Consider the following 18690-nt stretch of genomic DNA (forward strand, 5'->3'; position numbering starts at 1 on the left):
TACTTAGCTTTTGCTGAGAGCGCCCTTCTGCTCAGGTCCCGGAGGTGTGAGTGGGCTGTGTGGGTGCCTGCTTCTCCCTGAGGAAACTGCGGCTGAACGCTAGGACCAGCCCGCCGCCTCTGCCGTCGCTGTAGCCACTCCAGGAATGGTGCCTGAGGGCTCCCTGTGATTCAGGTCCGGCAACTCCTCTCTGCTTCGAAACCGTCTCTTCCTTCCCCTGCCCCTCAATTCATTGTCTAAGCTTGCATTTGATGTTCAGGGCTCCCAGCTTGTCACGAATATACTCGTTTCACTTGTTTTTCGGGTCTTTGTTGTAAAGAGGGCTCCACGGAAGCGTCTCTCTATTCCGCCATCTTGGCTCCTCCTCTGTACTTTTTAATATATGTGATATATAATTGTGTCTAATACAGAACCCAAGTAACTGTTGAGAATAAGAGTAAGCTCTTTTATGCATTACTTCATAGGTATATTAATATTTTATTTATTTTCTTTTTTTATTTTACTTTAGATGAATGTTTACAGGACAAACTAGTTTCTCATCAAACAGTTAGTACACACATTGTTCTATGGCATTGCTTAACAAGCCAATGACATGTCAACACTCTCCCTTCTCAACCCTGGATTCCCTCTTACCAGCTTTCCTGTTCTCTCAGTATATTAATATTTTAATTATTGAGAAAAGATATTTTAGGAGTTAGCCAAATTCTAATGACTTTTCTAAATAATGCCTAACATGCTTTCTTTGCTTTTTTGATTCTCTGACTTTCAAATGTGCTTATTTCTTAAGCTTTCTTGATTGAATTCTAACAATTGGATGGAATTATGAGGCTTGCAACCAGTTCCTGAATGATTGAAATAACAATCTGTCTAGTGGCAGATGACCAAAACAAAGTTCTTAAAGTCTATCCCGTTTTTCAGTAATAAAAATTTTGAGTTAAGATACTAAAAGTAATGTCGGTTGGAGATAGTCATCAAGGAGAGGGTGGGATACATTTGAATGTGTAAACAATGGAATAGGTGGAGCAAGACAATCAAGGAAGTGCCACCAAACAAGACGTGTCATATTTCTGTCCCCATTAATTCAAACTACTAAGCAAAATAAATGCAACTCTTCTCATCTTCAAAGCCCTTCGTAAAAGAAAACAAAATTAAGTGCCATAATAATGCTAAGATGATTTCCATTTTGCTGATGAAGAAACTGATGAGGAGTCTAAATGCCTTTCTAAGGCTGCAGTTGAACTTTGACAACGTTGGGATTAAAGAAAATGCTCCCTGCCCTGTCTTTACCAAAGCACTTCTCCCCCTGGATCTTTCAAACCGGTACAAATGAATCATCAAGAGAGCTGGCAATTTGGCTGCCACATGGAAGCAAGTGAACCTGGGATTCTCTTGGAGTCTGGGATTGTTAGTTTAGTTTGGGTAATGCACAGGACAGTCCAAATTCAGCAGCACAGCCTCAGGATAACAGAGACGAAAGTGAACAAAACCCTGATTGGAACAAAGAGAGGCTTTAAAGCATTTGCAGTGCCATCCCAGAAAAATCCAAAACCAAGTAATAAAAGGCAAGTTGATTTAATTGGAGCACTGCTCAGGAATTACAGGCTTTTGGTGCTGAAATCTGCCTCCCTGATGAAAGCCGTCAATTCTGAAACATACACCAGTTTTGGGAAGACTACTTTCTGAGGTAACTTTTCTGACTTGATCTATTGGAGTGGTTAGTTTTTCCTTTTGCTGCTAATTTGCAACATGGAAATAAAATGGCCTTGGGTATTCTACACGCATTTTAAGTTTAAGAAAATCTTTCTCTTACAAAGTCCTAGGTTTTTTTTTTTTTTTTTTTGTACAGACTGGACAGTTTGTAGCTGCTTAGCTACAGAGATATTTTTGTGGCTGTGAAAATTTTTCCACCATAGATACATAAAGGGCATGCGGCCAAGTGGTTTAAGCCAAATGCCACCTCTTGGGCTCGCCCTTCTGTGGCCCCCTAATCCATACATAAGTATGAAATTAATTACATTTCAGTCAGAGAAAGAGTGAAGATTTCCCCTGGAGTCTGAAAAAGTTGAGCATTTTGCTTGGCTTCCTTTGGAATAAGGTATTTTCAAAGCAACATAGACCAGATCCCACATAAATGTCATTTACTCTCACTGCAGAGAGTAAAATTATCCATTAAGTAAATCACAGACGCTGTTAACATTTCCCTTGTTATAATACCTAACAATGATTTTTTTTTTTTAAATTGCTGGTCTCTGGAAGAAAGATGGCTGAGGTTACTGTGAAAGACAAGAAGAACGTCCCCTTGCAATCTGTAATATTTTCCTAAAGTAACAACCAGAAGAATGTCAGAAGCAAGCAGGTCCAAGCCCATATGGTGTTGCTACAGGGTTATGAAATACAGGGAATTGACTTGTCATATCATGATTCACACACCCAGTGTCTGAGTGCCTTCTTCTTCCAAGAGGTTTCTTAAACTTTCCTTTTATTTATCATGTAGAGACGCTGATAAAAGAAAGTGGGAAAATAATTATGAAACAAATGAGAACTATTCCTGGTTATGAGTTGTTTCTCACTATTTTTGTTGTTGCTGTAGTTGTTAGACAACATTTTGCTTTGATGCTTGTGTTCCTGGTCTGCCATTGAGAGATGATGATCAGAGTCAGAGCAGGATCTCTCCTAGAGGAAGCCTTCTTTGCACTGAGCAGCAGTTCCCACAGTAGAGAGTTACAGTATCACAGCTGTGAATATACCGGTAGACTCGCCAGCACAAGCTACCATTGCCTCTGCCTCAGGCCTTACCCCTCTGTGGGGTGCAAAGCACACAGCATATATATCCTATGTGTTGGCAAGATAAGTGAATTGAAGTTGGAAGAAAGAAACGCTCAAAGTAACCCTATAGGACACAGTAGAACTGCCCCATAGAGATTCCAAGGAGCGCCTGATGGATTCAAACTGCTGACTTTTTGGTTAGCAGACATAGCTCTTAACCACTACACCACCAGGGTTTCCGGGAGAAAGGCAGGAAAACAGAAATTCACAGGAATGGGAACAAGTGCTTCCTTTGATATCAGGTCTCATGAGATGTCAGCACGTGTAAATTGAAGGATGCAGAATGCACTTGCTGACCGATATTTCGCATACTAACACTAAATCAGAGATTTATTTCATTAGTGGTTTTTGAAACTGTAATAGCTTAGTGTGCTGGTCTGTAGTAGTGCCAAGCTAAGGAGCCCTGGTGGTGCAATGGCTAAGTGCTCCACTGCTAACTGAAAAGTCGGAGGTTTGAACTTACCAGCTACTCTATGGGAGAAAAGACATGGCAGTCTGCTCCCATAAAAGATTTCAGTCCAGGAAACCCTATGGGGCAGCTCTACTCTGTTCTATAGGGTTGCTATGAGTTTTATCAAATGATGGCAAACAACAACTGTCCCAAACTAAAATGTAAATACCTAAGGGGAGCCAAGCCAGGGTGGTGGACACCTCTTAGGAGAAATTTGTGTGACAATGGAAAATAAGACCTTGCAAAAATAAAACAAAAATGATACTCCCAGAAATACAGACGGGGGATGGGGGGTGGAGAAAGAGGTGATGAAAGAACACCAAAGACGTACCATTTCCCTATTTTGTTCAGGATTAGTTACGTCCAGGTTTAGCAGATTATAAGGGACTGAGCTATCAATTTTTTTGAGATCAAGTTCTCCCTCACTTGAATGAAAGCCTAAACAACAGATTGCATTGGAAGAGGGTATAATTTTTCATGTTTGTATTAATTTGGAAAGAAGGAGGCTAATATGCTAAGCCATATTTATAGTCTAGAGAGAGATGAGTTCAGAAAAACATTTCATCTGGACAGTTCTGCCAAAATTATCAATATGATTGTTATATACCTTCAGTATGGATTACACCTCAACATAAAGAAAACAAAAAATCTATACAAATGGACCAATAAACAATATCAGGATAAACAGAGAAAAGATTGAAGTCTTCAAGGATCCACAAGCAACACCCACGGAAGCAGCAGTCAAGAAATCAAACAATGCATTTCATTGGGCAAATCTGCTGCAAAAGACCTGTTTAAAGTGTTAAAAAGCAAAAATGTCACTTTAAGGACTAAGGTGCACCTGACCCAAGTCATGGTGTTTTCAATCCCCTCATATGCATGCAAAAGCTGGACAATGAATAAGGAAGACTGAGGAACTCCCGATACCTTTGAATTATGGTACTGGCGAAGAATATAGAATATATCATGGAATGTCAGAAGAAGAAACAAATCTGTCTTGGAAGAAGTCCAGTCAGAATGCTCCTTAGAAGCTAGGATGGTGAGGCTTTGTTTCAGATACCCTGGACATATTATCAGGAGGGACCCGTCCCTAGAAAAAAAACATCATGCTTGGTAATGTAGACTGTCAGCAGATAAAAGAGGAAGATCTTCAAGGAGATAGACTGACACAGTGGCTGCAACAATGCGCTCAAGCATAACAATGATTGTGAGGATGGCACAGGACTGGGCACTGTTCCGTTCTGTTGTACATAGGCTCGTTATGAGTTCAACCAACTTGACGGCACCTAACAACAGCAAGATACCAACCATGAGAGAACTGATAAATTCAGATTTCTCTTAACAGCACTTGCTGGTAGAAGAAATACGCTGATCTGCTCTAAAAACATGTGGATATTTAATTCTAGAGTAGGCACTTGACGCTTTTCCATTGTTACGTGAATTACGATACAAATATGAATTTTTATCTATATTTTAGGGCAAGATCCAATGATACCTTTTCATAAATTCTTTTCCTTATCTTCTCACCTTGATATAGTCACTGCCTTCTCTGTGCTCCCTGGCACTCTACTGTACCTCCATTATAGCACTTGCTCAATTTGTTCTATAGTCAGATATTTGTGTGTTGCCCTCCTCCATTAGACTATAAAATTATTGAGGATGGAGGCTTTGCCTTACTCCTGTCTATCTTCTCATTGTTATTTTAAAATATTGTAGATGCGATCTTAAATTCAATATCTGAATTCAATTTGACAACCATTTGTTGAGTACCTACTGAGCATGAAGCATGATATTGAGGACAATCACTTGGATTTATAGAGTATATTTTCTATAATACCTAATTTAGGAGCCCTAGTGGCGCAATGGTTAAGAGCTCAGCTGTTAACCAAAAGGTCGGGGGTTCAAATCCACCAGCAGCTCCATGGGAGAAGGATGTGGCAATTTGCTTCCATAAAGATTACACCCTTATAGTTTTATTATGTCTCGTAGGATTGCTATGAGTCAGGACTGACTGGACAACAATGGGTTTGGTTTGGTTATTGGAATACCATGTCTGGATTATCTCATTTGATTTCATCACATCTCTATAATAAATTCTTTTTTCCTCTCATACTTAGTTGCAGAAAAAAATAACTGAAATGGGGGGGAACAAATGTTTTATAAGGAAGGTTAGCAATAGAAGTGTCAAATGCATATCAAAAACAGGATCCTTCTTAAAGAAGTATACAAAAGCCCAAGAGTTGGCATTCATCTAGATGCCTTTAAATGTTTTGAGTCTCACATTAAATAAACTGTCAAGTAATAACTATACTACCTGAGTAATATCATTGATAATTGATGTTCAACTCATGTAACAATAAAATAAGAAGGTACATAGTGCCAATTGCCTTTGATTTTTCAGAGAAGCTATAGGCTATACCAGATCTACTGGCTAAGGCTCAAAGAGTTTGGACTAAATTAAACAGGAGAAAAGATGGCCAAAAGGAACAAAATTAATGGACAACTTTCCTTTCCCTCTTTTATTGTCTTCTAAATTCATTTTCTGAAATATTTTTATTGGCTTCCTTAATAATTCTTACTCTTAAAAAGCAGATGGAAAAGGATGATATAGAATGCAACACACTAAATGTGACTATTAAAATATTAGTTGAATATTGTTAACACCAATGCAAAGGAACATAAGTTTTTAAGAATGAAAAAATAACTTTTTGAGTGTTGTAGTTGGGTGGATCCATCTCCATTCCCCATCTTTTCCTGATGTCATTTACATTATATCTACTGCTGGGGGAACACTTATTTATTTTATTTAGTTCTTTTACAAACACTTATATAGCGCTTCTTATGAATGCTATGCATTTTTCTAAACACTTTACAAAATTAACTTGTTTGATGTCTATAGAAACCCTATGAAATAGGTAGTAGTGTTATCTCAACTTTAGAAGAAATTGAGGCAGAGGGAGGTTACTTAACTTACCCAAGGTTATACATCTAGTCAGTGGTGGATCTGGAATACGATCAACACTAGCTGTGAGAGTAACCGTGTTTTGTCCTGAGACAACATGCCAAAACTGTGAGGTATTCACAGGTTGTCCCCAATTTCTTAATAGTCAAGAGGCCATTAGAAAAAGGGGACAAATCACTAAATATGATTGTTCCATGAACGTTACATCCTTCGGATCAGAGCCTGAACACACTAGATGCTCCCAGAGCATTAGTACATCAAAAGTAGCTTTTATTACTTACAACAAAAAGGAGACATCACAGCAGAACAAATGTGGATCCATTTTTGAGCATCCCCGCAACTTGAGAAGGCTGTCTGAGAAGAGATGATGATTTTTGCATGTGTTCCCCACTTTGTGCTCTGGGTGAGGGACTTTTAAAAATGTGGGCCTACCTTCTGCTAGTTCTCTCTGCCCAGGTAGGACTAGTTAGGTGGGCTGAACATTTACACTATCCTCGTACTTCCATCTAGTACTATAGCTAAGGGACCGTGAGGTCCCTTGGTCAGCTATTTTTATACACCAAAGCCGACGTGGCACACTACATGGACAAACAACAGGCCACAGAGGGTGGGGGCAGGTGGGGGCCTCATCATGCTCCCTCCTTTTCTGAAGCTTGTTGTCAAGGTGATGAGTTGAGCACTTCCAGCTCATCGGCATGTGTTTAAGTGTCACTTGCTGTTTGATAAAACAAAGAGCACCTTAATTACTTGGGCAATTTTTAGAAACAAGAGACAAAAGACCTAAATTAGTTGTTTGTCCCACATGTCCTATGAAGCCTCAACTCCTTCAAGAAGTGTGCTAACAGAAGCTGATGGCTTGGCTTCCCTGACTCACTGTGTTCTGGTCAGTGTGGTTTTCTCCACTTATACACATATCCCCTTTTTTCTAGAGTACAAAAATCCATTTATTGTTAGTACTTTTAATTTTCGATCCCACTGCTTTGTCCTTTCTTCATATCGACTCTGTCAGACTGACAATTCCTGGGAGAAAGTACTGTTTCTGTGAAACTTCCACTATGCGGTGTTGACCCTCTTCATGAAATAAATAGCTTCTTAATAAATTCATCTAAAGAGTAAAAAGTAATAAAATTCAAAAAACTTTTATTGAGCACCTCTTAGATATGATGTACTGTGCTAGGCATGGTAATGGTAACAGAATGTTTACCTATGCAGCTAGCACATGTTAATAGATGATACTAGTATGAGAAACCTAGACAGAGCATTTGAGGCCCTTTGCTGTAAAGGGCTCTGCAGGTTTCTCCCCTTTGGTAGCCCATCATGAACCTTAGGCTTCTACCAGGAGCCAGGCCACTCCATGAATGACTGTGTTTGAGGCTTGCAAGGTCTGGAACATGTTGCTTAGTGGGAGGCAGGCTTCCTGTCTTCTTTTACTCCCATTTCGCAAGGATGCCTCATTATATAAGACTATCACTGTTTATCTGCACCATATTTGTGGTTTTTACGAGGGTTATTCCAAGGTTTGGCAGATATGAAGGAATATTTTACAAAGCAAGGCTTATAGTGGGCATGACATCAAATGAAATTTCTAGGGTATATCTAAAGTACCTTTAAATTAGTGTTCATTCTAAGATGATTTTCCTTTCTTTCTTCTTCTTCTTTTTCTTTTCTTGATTGGCCATATTCACCAGATGTGGATGAAAAGTAAACTCTTTAATCAGATTTAGATGAAAAGTACACTCTTTAGGCCAGGGTAGTATTACTATATTGTACTTCCTAAATTAAAAATAATAATAACAATCAAAGCACATGTAGTTGCCACTTGAAACCTAACCAGCCTAAAGAATATTTAAGTGTATCTCATCATTGTCAAATATGTCTAAAATTTTGGAGTCTGAGCAGCAACTGACCTTTGGTAAGTTCTCACTTCACTGGCCAACCTGAATGCCATAATATCATTTTTAATGGCTTGCAGTTAACACCCTGATGCTCATGAATGGAAGATTTCATAAAGGTATATTTAGGGAGACACAGAGAAGAGCCAAGAGTCTACCAAGAATTAGTTCTTTATTTAAACACTATTATTTTATTGTTAGCTTCATTGGACATTTATATGTAACAGTCATGACATGAATCTGGAAATTAATAAAACAGAACTTCAACACAAAAGAGCAATCACTTTACATGTCTTTGTTGTAAAACTGATTTAATGTCCATAGGTATATAAGAACCAACTTATGAGCAAACAACTTCTTGTATGGTCTATTCCCAAAGTCAGTGTATTGTGTACTTTAACTTATATCTGATTTAAGTAGCCTCCTGACTAAATATCTTAAAAATATTAGTAGTTTAGGATTACTTCTGAGTCCTAGTCCAGAAAAGTAAATATTTCCATTAAAGGAATTGTAGCATTTAAAATAAGTACAAAGAAGTCCAATCAATTTTATAGTGTTCTCTGCAAGCTTGACATCAAATAAAAGTCAGTCTTTCTTTCAGAATTTATTAGAAAGCACAATGCCCTTTCATCTAGGGTAAAATAAAGAGATAAAATACTAACCTTCTCACCCATTAACGTGTTCCTAAAAAGCTGAGCAATAAATCTTTCCTTTAAAAATTGAATCACAATTTAAATATTGCCGAAGAGCTCCCTATTTGGAGGAATAACGTGGTCATTCCTCTTGTAAATAATCACTTTTAGAGAGATCCGTTTTGTAAGATTAAATTTTAATAAATCAAGATAAACTTGTAGTACAAAGTTTTATTAATTTGCAATCACTTAAAAAAACATTAAGAAATAAATGCTATGAGTTAGCATCGACACATCTTAGAGTTCTCTAAAGAAACAGAACCAGTGATATATTTAGCTATAAACCTGTTGAAAACCAAATCAGTTGATATATATAGGTACATGTTTAGCTATATGTACCTATATATATCAGATTTAGATGAAAAGTAAACTCTCTAGATATATACATCTATATATATATATGACTAAAGAGTTTTATTATCTATATCTATGTATATCTAAAGAGTTTACTTTTCATCTAAATCTGATAGGTAGATAGATATTATCACTGTTTCTATAGAGAACCCTGACTAAATATATACATATATAAAACCCATTGCTGTTGAGTCGTTTCTGACTCAACAGCAATGGGTTTTATATGTGTATATATTTAGTAGAACTGCCCCATAGGGTTTCCAAGGCTGTAATCTTTATGGAAGCAGATTACCACACCTTTCTCCCTCAGAGTGGCTGGTGGGTTCGAACCACAGACCCTTCAGTTAACAGCCAAGTGCTTTAACCACTGTACCACCAGGGCTCCTTATATATATATATGGTTAGGTGTTATCAAGTCAGCTCTGACTCACAGTGACCCTATGTACAACAGAACGAAACACTGCCTAGTCCTGCACCATCATCACAATTATTGCTATGTTTGAGCCGGCTGCTGCTGCCACCACTGAAACTTGTCCACCATGGGTGCCCCTGTTGATATTTGGAATACTGGTGGCATAGCAACACGCAAGCCACCACAGTACAACAAACTGATAGAATAGTGGCAGCTGATATGTGTATATATATATATATATATATATATATATATATATACACACACATACATAAACTAGCCAATTTCATCATGCTAATATCAGCTATTATCATGTGCTAGTAGTATGAGTAAAGATTATATCTTATAGAGAGAGAGAGATTTACTTCTAGGGATTGGATCACCCATTTGTGAGGGCTAGAAAGTTCAAAATTTATGTCAGACAACAAGCTGGAGACACCTGTTGGCTCACAGGATTGTGGGGGCTTGCATCACAAGATCTGTAGGTCAGGTGACAGGAAGAGTACAGAGTCGAGGAAGAGTGAGTACTGCCAAAATATCTATTCATAGTCTGAGTGCAGACCATACCCTAAAGAAGTCTCGTTTCAACTGATTCATTGATCATATTACATTAAACTACATTATGAAAGGTGATAATATTACATAGTATTAGACTACATTAGGGAACAGCAACTAGTTTAGTGTTTGGCAAAACCACTGGGAGCCATAGTCTAGCCAAGTTGACACATAATATTAACCATCTCAACAACTTATTGAGACAAATTAATTGTTTGCCTTGATAGCCCAACAATAATCTTTCTTGGGTCATGAAACAGGGGAAAAAAAAAGACCTCGGTGAATATTTGTCATTGACTCTTCAAGACACTGTTATCAACAAACTGGGCAGGCTACAGCAATATTTTAAGTGTTGTTGTTGTTGTTAGGTGCTGTCGAGTCCATTCCGATTCATAGCCACCCTAAGTACCACAGAACAAAACACTGCCCGGTCTGTCACCATGCTCACAATCGTTGTTGTGCTTGAGCCCATCATTGCAGCCACTGTGTCAATCCATCTCGTTGAGGGTCTTCCTCTTTTCTGCTGACCCTGTACTTTACCAAGCTTGATGTCCTTCTCCAGGGATTGATCCCTCCTGACAATGTGTCCAAAGTATGTAAGACACAGTCCCACCATCCTTGCTTCTAAGGAGCAATCTGGTGTATTTCTTCCAAGACAGATATGTTCACTCTTTTGGCAGTCCATGGTGCATTCAATATTCTTCACCACCACCACAATTCAAAGGCATCAATTCTTCTGTTTTCCCTATTCATTGCTGAGCTTTTGCATGCATATGAGGCAACTGAAAACACCACAGCTTGGGTCAGGCGCACCTTAGTCTTCAAGGTGACATCTTTGCTTTTCTACACTTTGAAGAGGTCTTTTGCAGCAGATTTGCCCAATGCAATGCACCTTTTGATTTCTTGACTGCTGTGCATTGTGGATCCAAGTAAAATAAAGTCCTTGACAACTTCAATCTTTTCTCTGTTTATCATGATGTTGCTTATTGATCCAGTTGTGAGGATTTTTGTTTTCTTTATGTTGAGGTGTAATCCATACTGAACGCTGTGTTCTTTGATCTTCATCAGTAAGTGCTTCAAGTCCTCCTCACTTTTAGCAATCAAGGTTGTGTCATCTGCATAATGCAGGTTGTTAGTGAGTCTTCCTCCAATCCTGATACCTTGTTCTTCTTCACAGAATCCAGCTTCTTGAATTATTTGCTCTGCATACAGATTGAATAGGTATGGTGAAAGGATGCAACCCTGACACACACCTTTCTTGCCTCTTGATCTATGTATAGGTTTCTCATAAGCACAATTAAGTGTTCTGGAATTCTCATTCTTCGCAATGTTATTCGTAATTTATTATGATCCACACAGTCGAATGCCTTTGCATAGTCGATAAAACATGGGTAAACATCCTTCTGGTATTCTCTGCTTTCAGCCAGGATCCATCTGACATCAGCAATGATATCCCTGGCTCCACGTCCTCTCCTGAATCCGACCTGAATTTCTGGCAGTTGCTGTCAATATACTGCTTCAGCCGCTTTTTGAATGATCTTCAGCAAAATTTTGCTTGCGTGTGATATTAATGGTATCATTTGATACTTTCCATGTTTGGTTGGACTAGGCATAAATATGGATCTCTTCCAGTAGGTTGGCCAGGTAGCTGTCTTCCAGATTTCTTGGAGATGATGAGTGAGCATTTCCAACACTGCATCCATTTGTTGAAACACCTCAGTTGATATTATGTCAATTCCTGAAGCCTTGTTTTTCTCCAATGCCTTCAGCGCAGCTGGAGCTTCTTCCTTCAGTTGCATCAATTCCTGATCATATGCTACCTCTTGAAATGGTTGAACATCTACCAGTTCTTTTTGGTATAGTGACTGCATATTATTTCCATCTTCTTTTGATGCTTTCTGAGTCCTTTAATATTTTCCCCGTTGAATCCTTCACTATTGCAGCTTGAGGCTTGAAGAAATGATGAAGTAAAAGAACTGAAGAATTCAAAGGGCAACTAGAGAAGACAAAGTACAGTATTATAACGACACGTGCAAAGAGCTGGAGATAGAAAACCAAAAGGAAAGAACATGCTCAGCATTTCTCAAGCTGAAAGAACTGAAGGAAAAAGTCAAGCCTTAAGTTGCAATAGTGAAGTGGTATAAACAAAATCTTTGTTCAACAGATTGCTATATAATCTAGTGATAGTTTTTGATAATGTAGGTTTCTCCCCATATAAAATTGTAAATTCATGTCTCTTTTCTAGTATCCCTTGAAACACTTTCCACCTTGGTGAAATTGTAAACCTCACAATGATTTCCTTCTTTTCCGATTACCTCTCTTTACTCTCAGTTTCTCTCTTAATACATTTGTGTTTTCTTTCCTGTAAGTAAACATAAGACATAGGTAGTATTTCAGGATAAAACAATACTTAAAAACTAATAGACTAGATTAACTTAATGGTAGATTGAATAAAATCCAGGTGTTTGTTTATTTTGTGTGTTTGTAAAATTTACACTATTTATACCATGATTTTATGTGTGTGTTTATTATTTTAAAACAATTTTTATAAGTAGATTTTTTTTTTAGCACAATCTTAAGTCATCCAATTTCTGTCAAATTCTAAGGTCTTAGTCCAAGGACATGAAGTTCGTTTGTCATTTACTCAATTGGCAGGCATCGGTCATTGCATTTTCTCTTGCTAACCATTGTACTTGTCATTGGAGATACAAAAATTAATATGACATAAATTTTACACTTGCAGAGCTCAGTCTAATGGGAGTTGGAAGTAGTGGTGAGGAGAAGAAACGTAAATAAACAACTAGACTAACATAGAAGTTATATACACATACACACTGATCCAAAGAGGATCAGCCAGATAAACTGTGGTATATCCGTACAATGGAGCATTATTCAGTTACAAAAAGAAGTGAGCTATCAAACTACAATGAGACAAAAAGACACGGAGGAAACTTAAATAAATATTGCTAAGTGAAAGAAGCCAGTCTGAAAAAAACTACATACTGTACAATTCTAACTATATGGCCGTTGTGGAAAAGGCAAAATTATAGAAGTATATAAACCCAAAACCCACTGCTGTTGAGTTGATTCCAACTCATAGCAACCCTGTAGGACAGAGTAGAGCTGCCCTATAGGGTTTCCAAAGGGAGACTGGTGGATTTGAACTACAGAGCTTTTCATTAGCAGCTGAACTCTTAACCGCTGTGCCACCAGGGCTCCAATAAAAGTGTTTTGTTGTTATTGTTGTTAGGTGCCCTCCAATTGGTTCTGACTCATAATGACCCTATGTACAGCAGGATGAAATATAACCTGGTCCTGTGTAGAGACCAGTAAAAAGTTCAGTGGTTGCCCGGGATTCACTGGGAGGAGGGGAAGAGGGAGGGATGAATAGGTGAAGCGCAGGAAATTTTAAGGGCAATGAAACTGTTCTGCATGATACTGTAATGGTGCATACATGACAGCAAGCACTTGTGAAACCCATAGACCTGTACAACTCAAGCCCTAATGTAAACTATGGACTTTAGTGAATAATAATGTATCAGAATTGGTTCCTCAACTGTAACAAATGTACAACACTAATGTAAGATGTTAATAATAGGAGAAACTGTGCACCGGGGGCAGATGGGGGTCTATGGGAATGTGGGAACTCTCTGTACTTTCTGTACAATTTTTTGTATATACATAAAACTTGTCTAAAATGAAAACGTATTTTTTAATTTTTTTAATTTTTATTGTGCTTTAAGTGAAAGTTTACAAATCAAGTCAGTCTCACACAAAAATTTATATGTACCTTGTTATATACTCCTAGTTGCTCTCCGCCTAATGAGACAGCATACTCCTTCTCTCCACTCCCTATTTTCATGTCCATTTAGCCAGCTTCTGACCCCCTCTGCCCTCCCATCTCCCCTCCAGACAGGACCTGCCCACACAGTCTCATGTGTCTACTTGATCCAAGAAGCTCACTCCTCACCAGTATCATTTTCTATCCCCTAGTCCAGTCCAATCCCTGTCTGAAGAGTTGGCTTTGGGAATGGCTCCTGTCCTGGGCTAACATAAAGTCTGGGGACCATGGCCTCCGGGGTCCCTCTAGTCTCAGACAGACCATTAAGTCTGGTCTTATTACGAGAATTTGAGGTCTGCATCCCACTTCTCTCCTGCTCCCTCAGGGGTTCTCTGTTGTGTTCCCTGTCAGGGAAGTCATCGGTTATAGCCAGGCACCATCTAGTACTTCTGGTCTCAGGCTGATGTAGTCTCTGGTTTATGTGGTCCTTTCTGTCTCCTGGGCTTATAATTACCTTGTGTCTTTGGTGTTCTTCATTCTCCTTTGCTCCAGGTGGGTTGAGACCAATTGATGCATCTTAGATGGCTGCTTGCTAGTGTTTAAGTCCCCAGACACTATTCTCTAAAGTGGGAAGCAGAATGTTTTCTTAATAGATTTTATTATGCCAATTGATCTAGATGTCCCCTGAAACCATGGTCCCCAAACCCCCGCCCCTTCTAAGCTAGCCTTTGAAGCATTCAGTTTATTCAGGAAACTTCTTTGCTTTTGGTTTAGTCCAGTTGTACTGACCTCTCCTGTATTGTGTGTTGTCTTTCCCTTCACCTAAAATAGTTCTTGTCTATTACCTAGTTAGTGAATACCTGTCTCCGTTCTTCTCTCCCCACTTTTGTAACCATCAATGAATATTGAAAATGTATTTTTTAAGAAAGTTCAAATAGACCTGTTGGAGACATAAGGCAAACTGACAACTTATAGATGCACAACTAGTTGAGACATGATTATAAATATTACATTATGAAGACCGGAGAAGAGGAATTGTATGTTATGAAAATCCAGAAGCTATAGTGTGTCACAAACTGAACATGAGACAGCAATACAATATGATGATTAAAAAAAAGTATGTTCAAATATAAATGGAAATAGAAAAATCAGAGATCATGAAGCAACACTTTCATGAGATAAACCTTTCATCGTATTTGAACTGTTGACCTTTTGGCTAGCAGCCTGAACTCTTAACCACTGTGCCACCAGGGCTTCTGTATTCAGTGTAGTATACATTTATTACAGTATGTTGCCTAATTTTGGGTATCACAATGAAAGTAATATTTAAAGAATCCAAAGAGAAGACAAATATAGATACATTCAGATATGGGAAAAGTCTATTTGGCCAGGAATACTTATATGAATAGCAATTAATTATGTTGGGCAAGGGACTACTGGGATGAACACCTGCAATTTAAAAATATATGCAAATATATATTGTAGGAAATAACCATTAGTTTTCCTTAAATATAATCAGAACAGAGAAAAGGAGAAACCTAGAAAGCATAGGTAGGTGCAGGCACAGTTCATGCTAGGCATTTGGAAAAGTGTTCTGAGAGTAAGAGTTGGGAGTAACTGCAGAAGCACAATGAGAATAATTAAAGTTGAGAAATAGTCCTGGGAGAAAAGACTAAAATAACAACGCTGTTTCAACTGGAAAAGAGAAAGCTTCACTCTGGTTGACATGATTAAAGAGACCAGACAACAGTTCATCTGTTGCTCTGTCTTCTCCTATTGATTGCAACATTACAATGACATAAACAATAATGAAACAATTGTATATTAGGGTCATATGCATTCCATTTAGACAGAATGTTTGAAGGATTCTAAGTTCCATATTGTCTCCAATGGCAGAAATGTGAGGGTTGTGGGTGAGGTGGACAATTTCATTTGAGCTTCAGTGAGAGATTAAAGGTGTTTCAGCAATGGGAAAATTATAGTTTTGTCCATGTGGCTCCTCTGTTTATATTAGACTTAGGAGAGATGAGACAGGGCCAGGAAGGGCAGGACATAGTTGATCAGAAGAGTGGGGTGGTCTTAATTGTACCAAGTGCTTTCTATTTCTTTTGGCCTTATTCCCAATAGCAAGGGATTAGGTTGGCCTATGGCTGGAAAATGGGAGGTCTTGAAAAAGGAAGTGTGCTTACTTAACATTAACTCAACAAAAGTTTTCAGGACTAACAAATTGTGAAGTATTTTGATAATGGGAGTCATTTTGTACATCTGTCTCATGAAGAGACAGAACATAGCAAACCTGTAGAAGAAAGTTATGTTGGCCTCAAGTGAAAACTTTGTATGTCAAAGCCTGTGAGAAAATAGGACTGAATTTACAAGAGATATTGTAAAAATCTAAGTTTAAGAAACATAATGATTAAAATAAAAGAAAAATCTATTTGATATGGTAAAAACTAGTCCTCATAAATTCAAACCATCACAAACTACTGGAGCTGGCCAAGTACTGCCAATGCTTTAAGTAAAACTTAGTCTAAGATGGTGGCTAACTGGAAAGCTCCTGTCGCATCTCACAGGATGGATGGACACCCCTCAGCATCTGTGTTTGCAGCCATGAATGAATGTTGGCTAAGAGTTATCTGATCTTCTGATTTTTCAAGACAACCTGAAAATCTGAATTTTTATTAGAAATCTGATTTAAAAGATTCAAATTAAGATAAAAGCACAATGTGAATTACACTAAAGATGTCTGCTGGAACGGAGTCTGGTTCTTGAGGATATCCAAGATATATGGTTTAGACTCATTTTTAAGAGGAGGGGGATTAAATGCATGAACTCTCACAGGACCTTGCTGCAGGATACAGCTCTACAATCAATGACTCTTCTAAAGTTTTCCATATCTTTACAAGTCATTAGCACAAGGTTGTTTACCTCTCATATCCTGGACTATGCTGGGGAAGAAAGGGAAGTGAAGTTTGGTATCAGGTTTCCTGGAGCTGAGCTTTCCTTCACACATGCACGAAGAGAAGATCTTGTTTGAGAGCAGAAACCCTGTGGAGGGTAAAGTTGGTTCAACCTTAGGAAAATGCTGGGATAAAGCTCTGACTAGAGCTTTTTCAGGAGGTCAGATTAAATGGCTCTTAGAGTCTCTTCCAGACTATGATTGCATGGTCTCAGCCATGTCTGATCATGTGTTTTGTTGTCTCTCATTAGAAATATTCTTTCCTCCCTTTACAAAAGTTTCTCTTCTTAAGCAGCTTCTTTAAAAAAGAATTACTTTTTTCTCTCCAAAGCCTTGAAAAATGAAAACAAAGAAATTTTGCAACTCCTTCTAAAGGAACAATGAACTCTGATGTTTTGTCTATGGATTTTTTTAATCACTGGATTGGCTAACATTCCCAAATGATGCAAGTCTCCACCACCAAAGGTTTAATTCATACCTAAAATGTTGCCATTATTTTGGGTAATGATATATAATTAAGTTGCCCAACTGTGTTCTCATGCTTTTCTATCAGTGATTCATGGCTGTTGTCGAAAAGCAGTAGCATATCAGAGCTCTTTTTTCTTAAGTCCTTTTTTGAAATACCCAACAAACAGGGTTTTCTTGATTCATGGGATCATCAAAGTAATTCATGCGCTTTTGTAAAACCCTGAGTCTATGCCAGGTTCCACTTAAATCCACTGCAAATTTTTTTCTAACAGTGTTTATGATGTTACCATAAAATGTAATGAAAATAAGATGAGGCTGGTTTATCCTAAATGCATTCACTACTGTATATTCCACAGAGCAATATTTAAGAAGAAAACAGGTCATGCATCTAAGATGTTATCTCCCCCAAAGATATTTATAATAGTATCTCTCAGTTTTCAGAAAAGGATTGCTGTTGTTAAGTGCTGTTGAGTCGGTTCCGACTCATAGCCACCCCATGTACAACAGAACGAAACGCTGCCCAGTCCTGTGCCATCCTCACAATTGTTATGTTTGAGTCCATTGTTGCAGCCACTGTGTCAATCCATCTTATTGAGGGTCTTCCGCTTTTTCGCTGACCCTCTACTTTACCAGGCATGATATCCTTCTCCAGAGATGGTCCCTCCTAATAATATGTCCAAAGAACACAAGATGAAGTCTCTCCATCCTTCCTTCTAAGGAACATGCGGGTTGTACTTCTTCCAAGGCAGATTTGTTCATTCTTCTAGCAGTCCATGTATTCCTCATCAACACCGTAATTCAAAGGCATCAATTCTTCTTCACTCTTCCTTATTCATTGTACAGATTTCCCATGCATATGAGGTGGTTGAAAATACCATGGCTTCAGTCAGGCACACCTTAACCCTCAAAAACACGTCTTTGCTTTGTAACACTTTAAAGAGGTCTTTTGCAGCGGATTTGCCCAGTGCAATACATTGTTTGATTTCCTGGCTCCTGCTTCTATGGGCATTGATTGTGGATTCAAGTAAAATGAAATCCTTGACATTTTCAATATTTTCTCCATTCATCATTGTCATGGATTGAATTATGTCCCCCCTAAAAAATGTGTGTATCAACTTGGTTAGGTCATGATTCCCAGTGTTATATGGTTGTCCTCCATTTTGTGATTATAATTTTATGTTGAAAGGATTAGGGTGGGATTGTAACACCACCTTCACTCAGGTCAACTCCCTGATTCAAGGTAAGGGGAGTTTCCCTGGGGTGTGGGGTGCACCACCTTTTATCTCTCAAGAGATAAAGGGAAAGTGAAGCAAGCAGAGAGTTGGGGACTTCATACCACCA

The sequence above is a fragment of the Elephas maximus genome, chromosome 1 (genome assembly GCF_024166365.1).
Source record: "Elephas maximus indicus isolate mEleMax1 chromosome 1, mEleMax1 primary haplotype, whole genome shotgun sequence".
NCBI classification, from domain to species: domain Eukaryota; kingdom Metazoa; phylum Chordata; class Mammalia; order Proboscidea; family Elephantidae; genus Elephas; species Elephas maximus.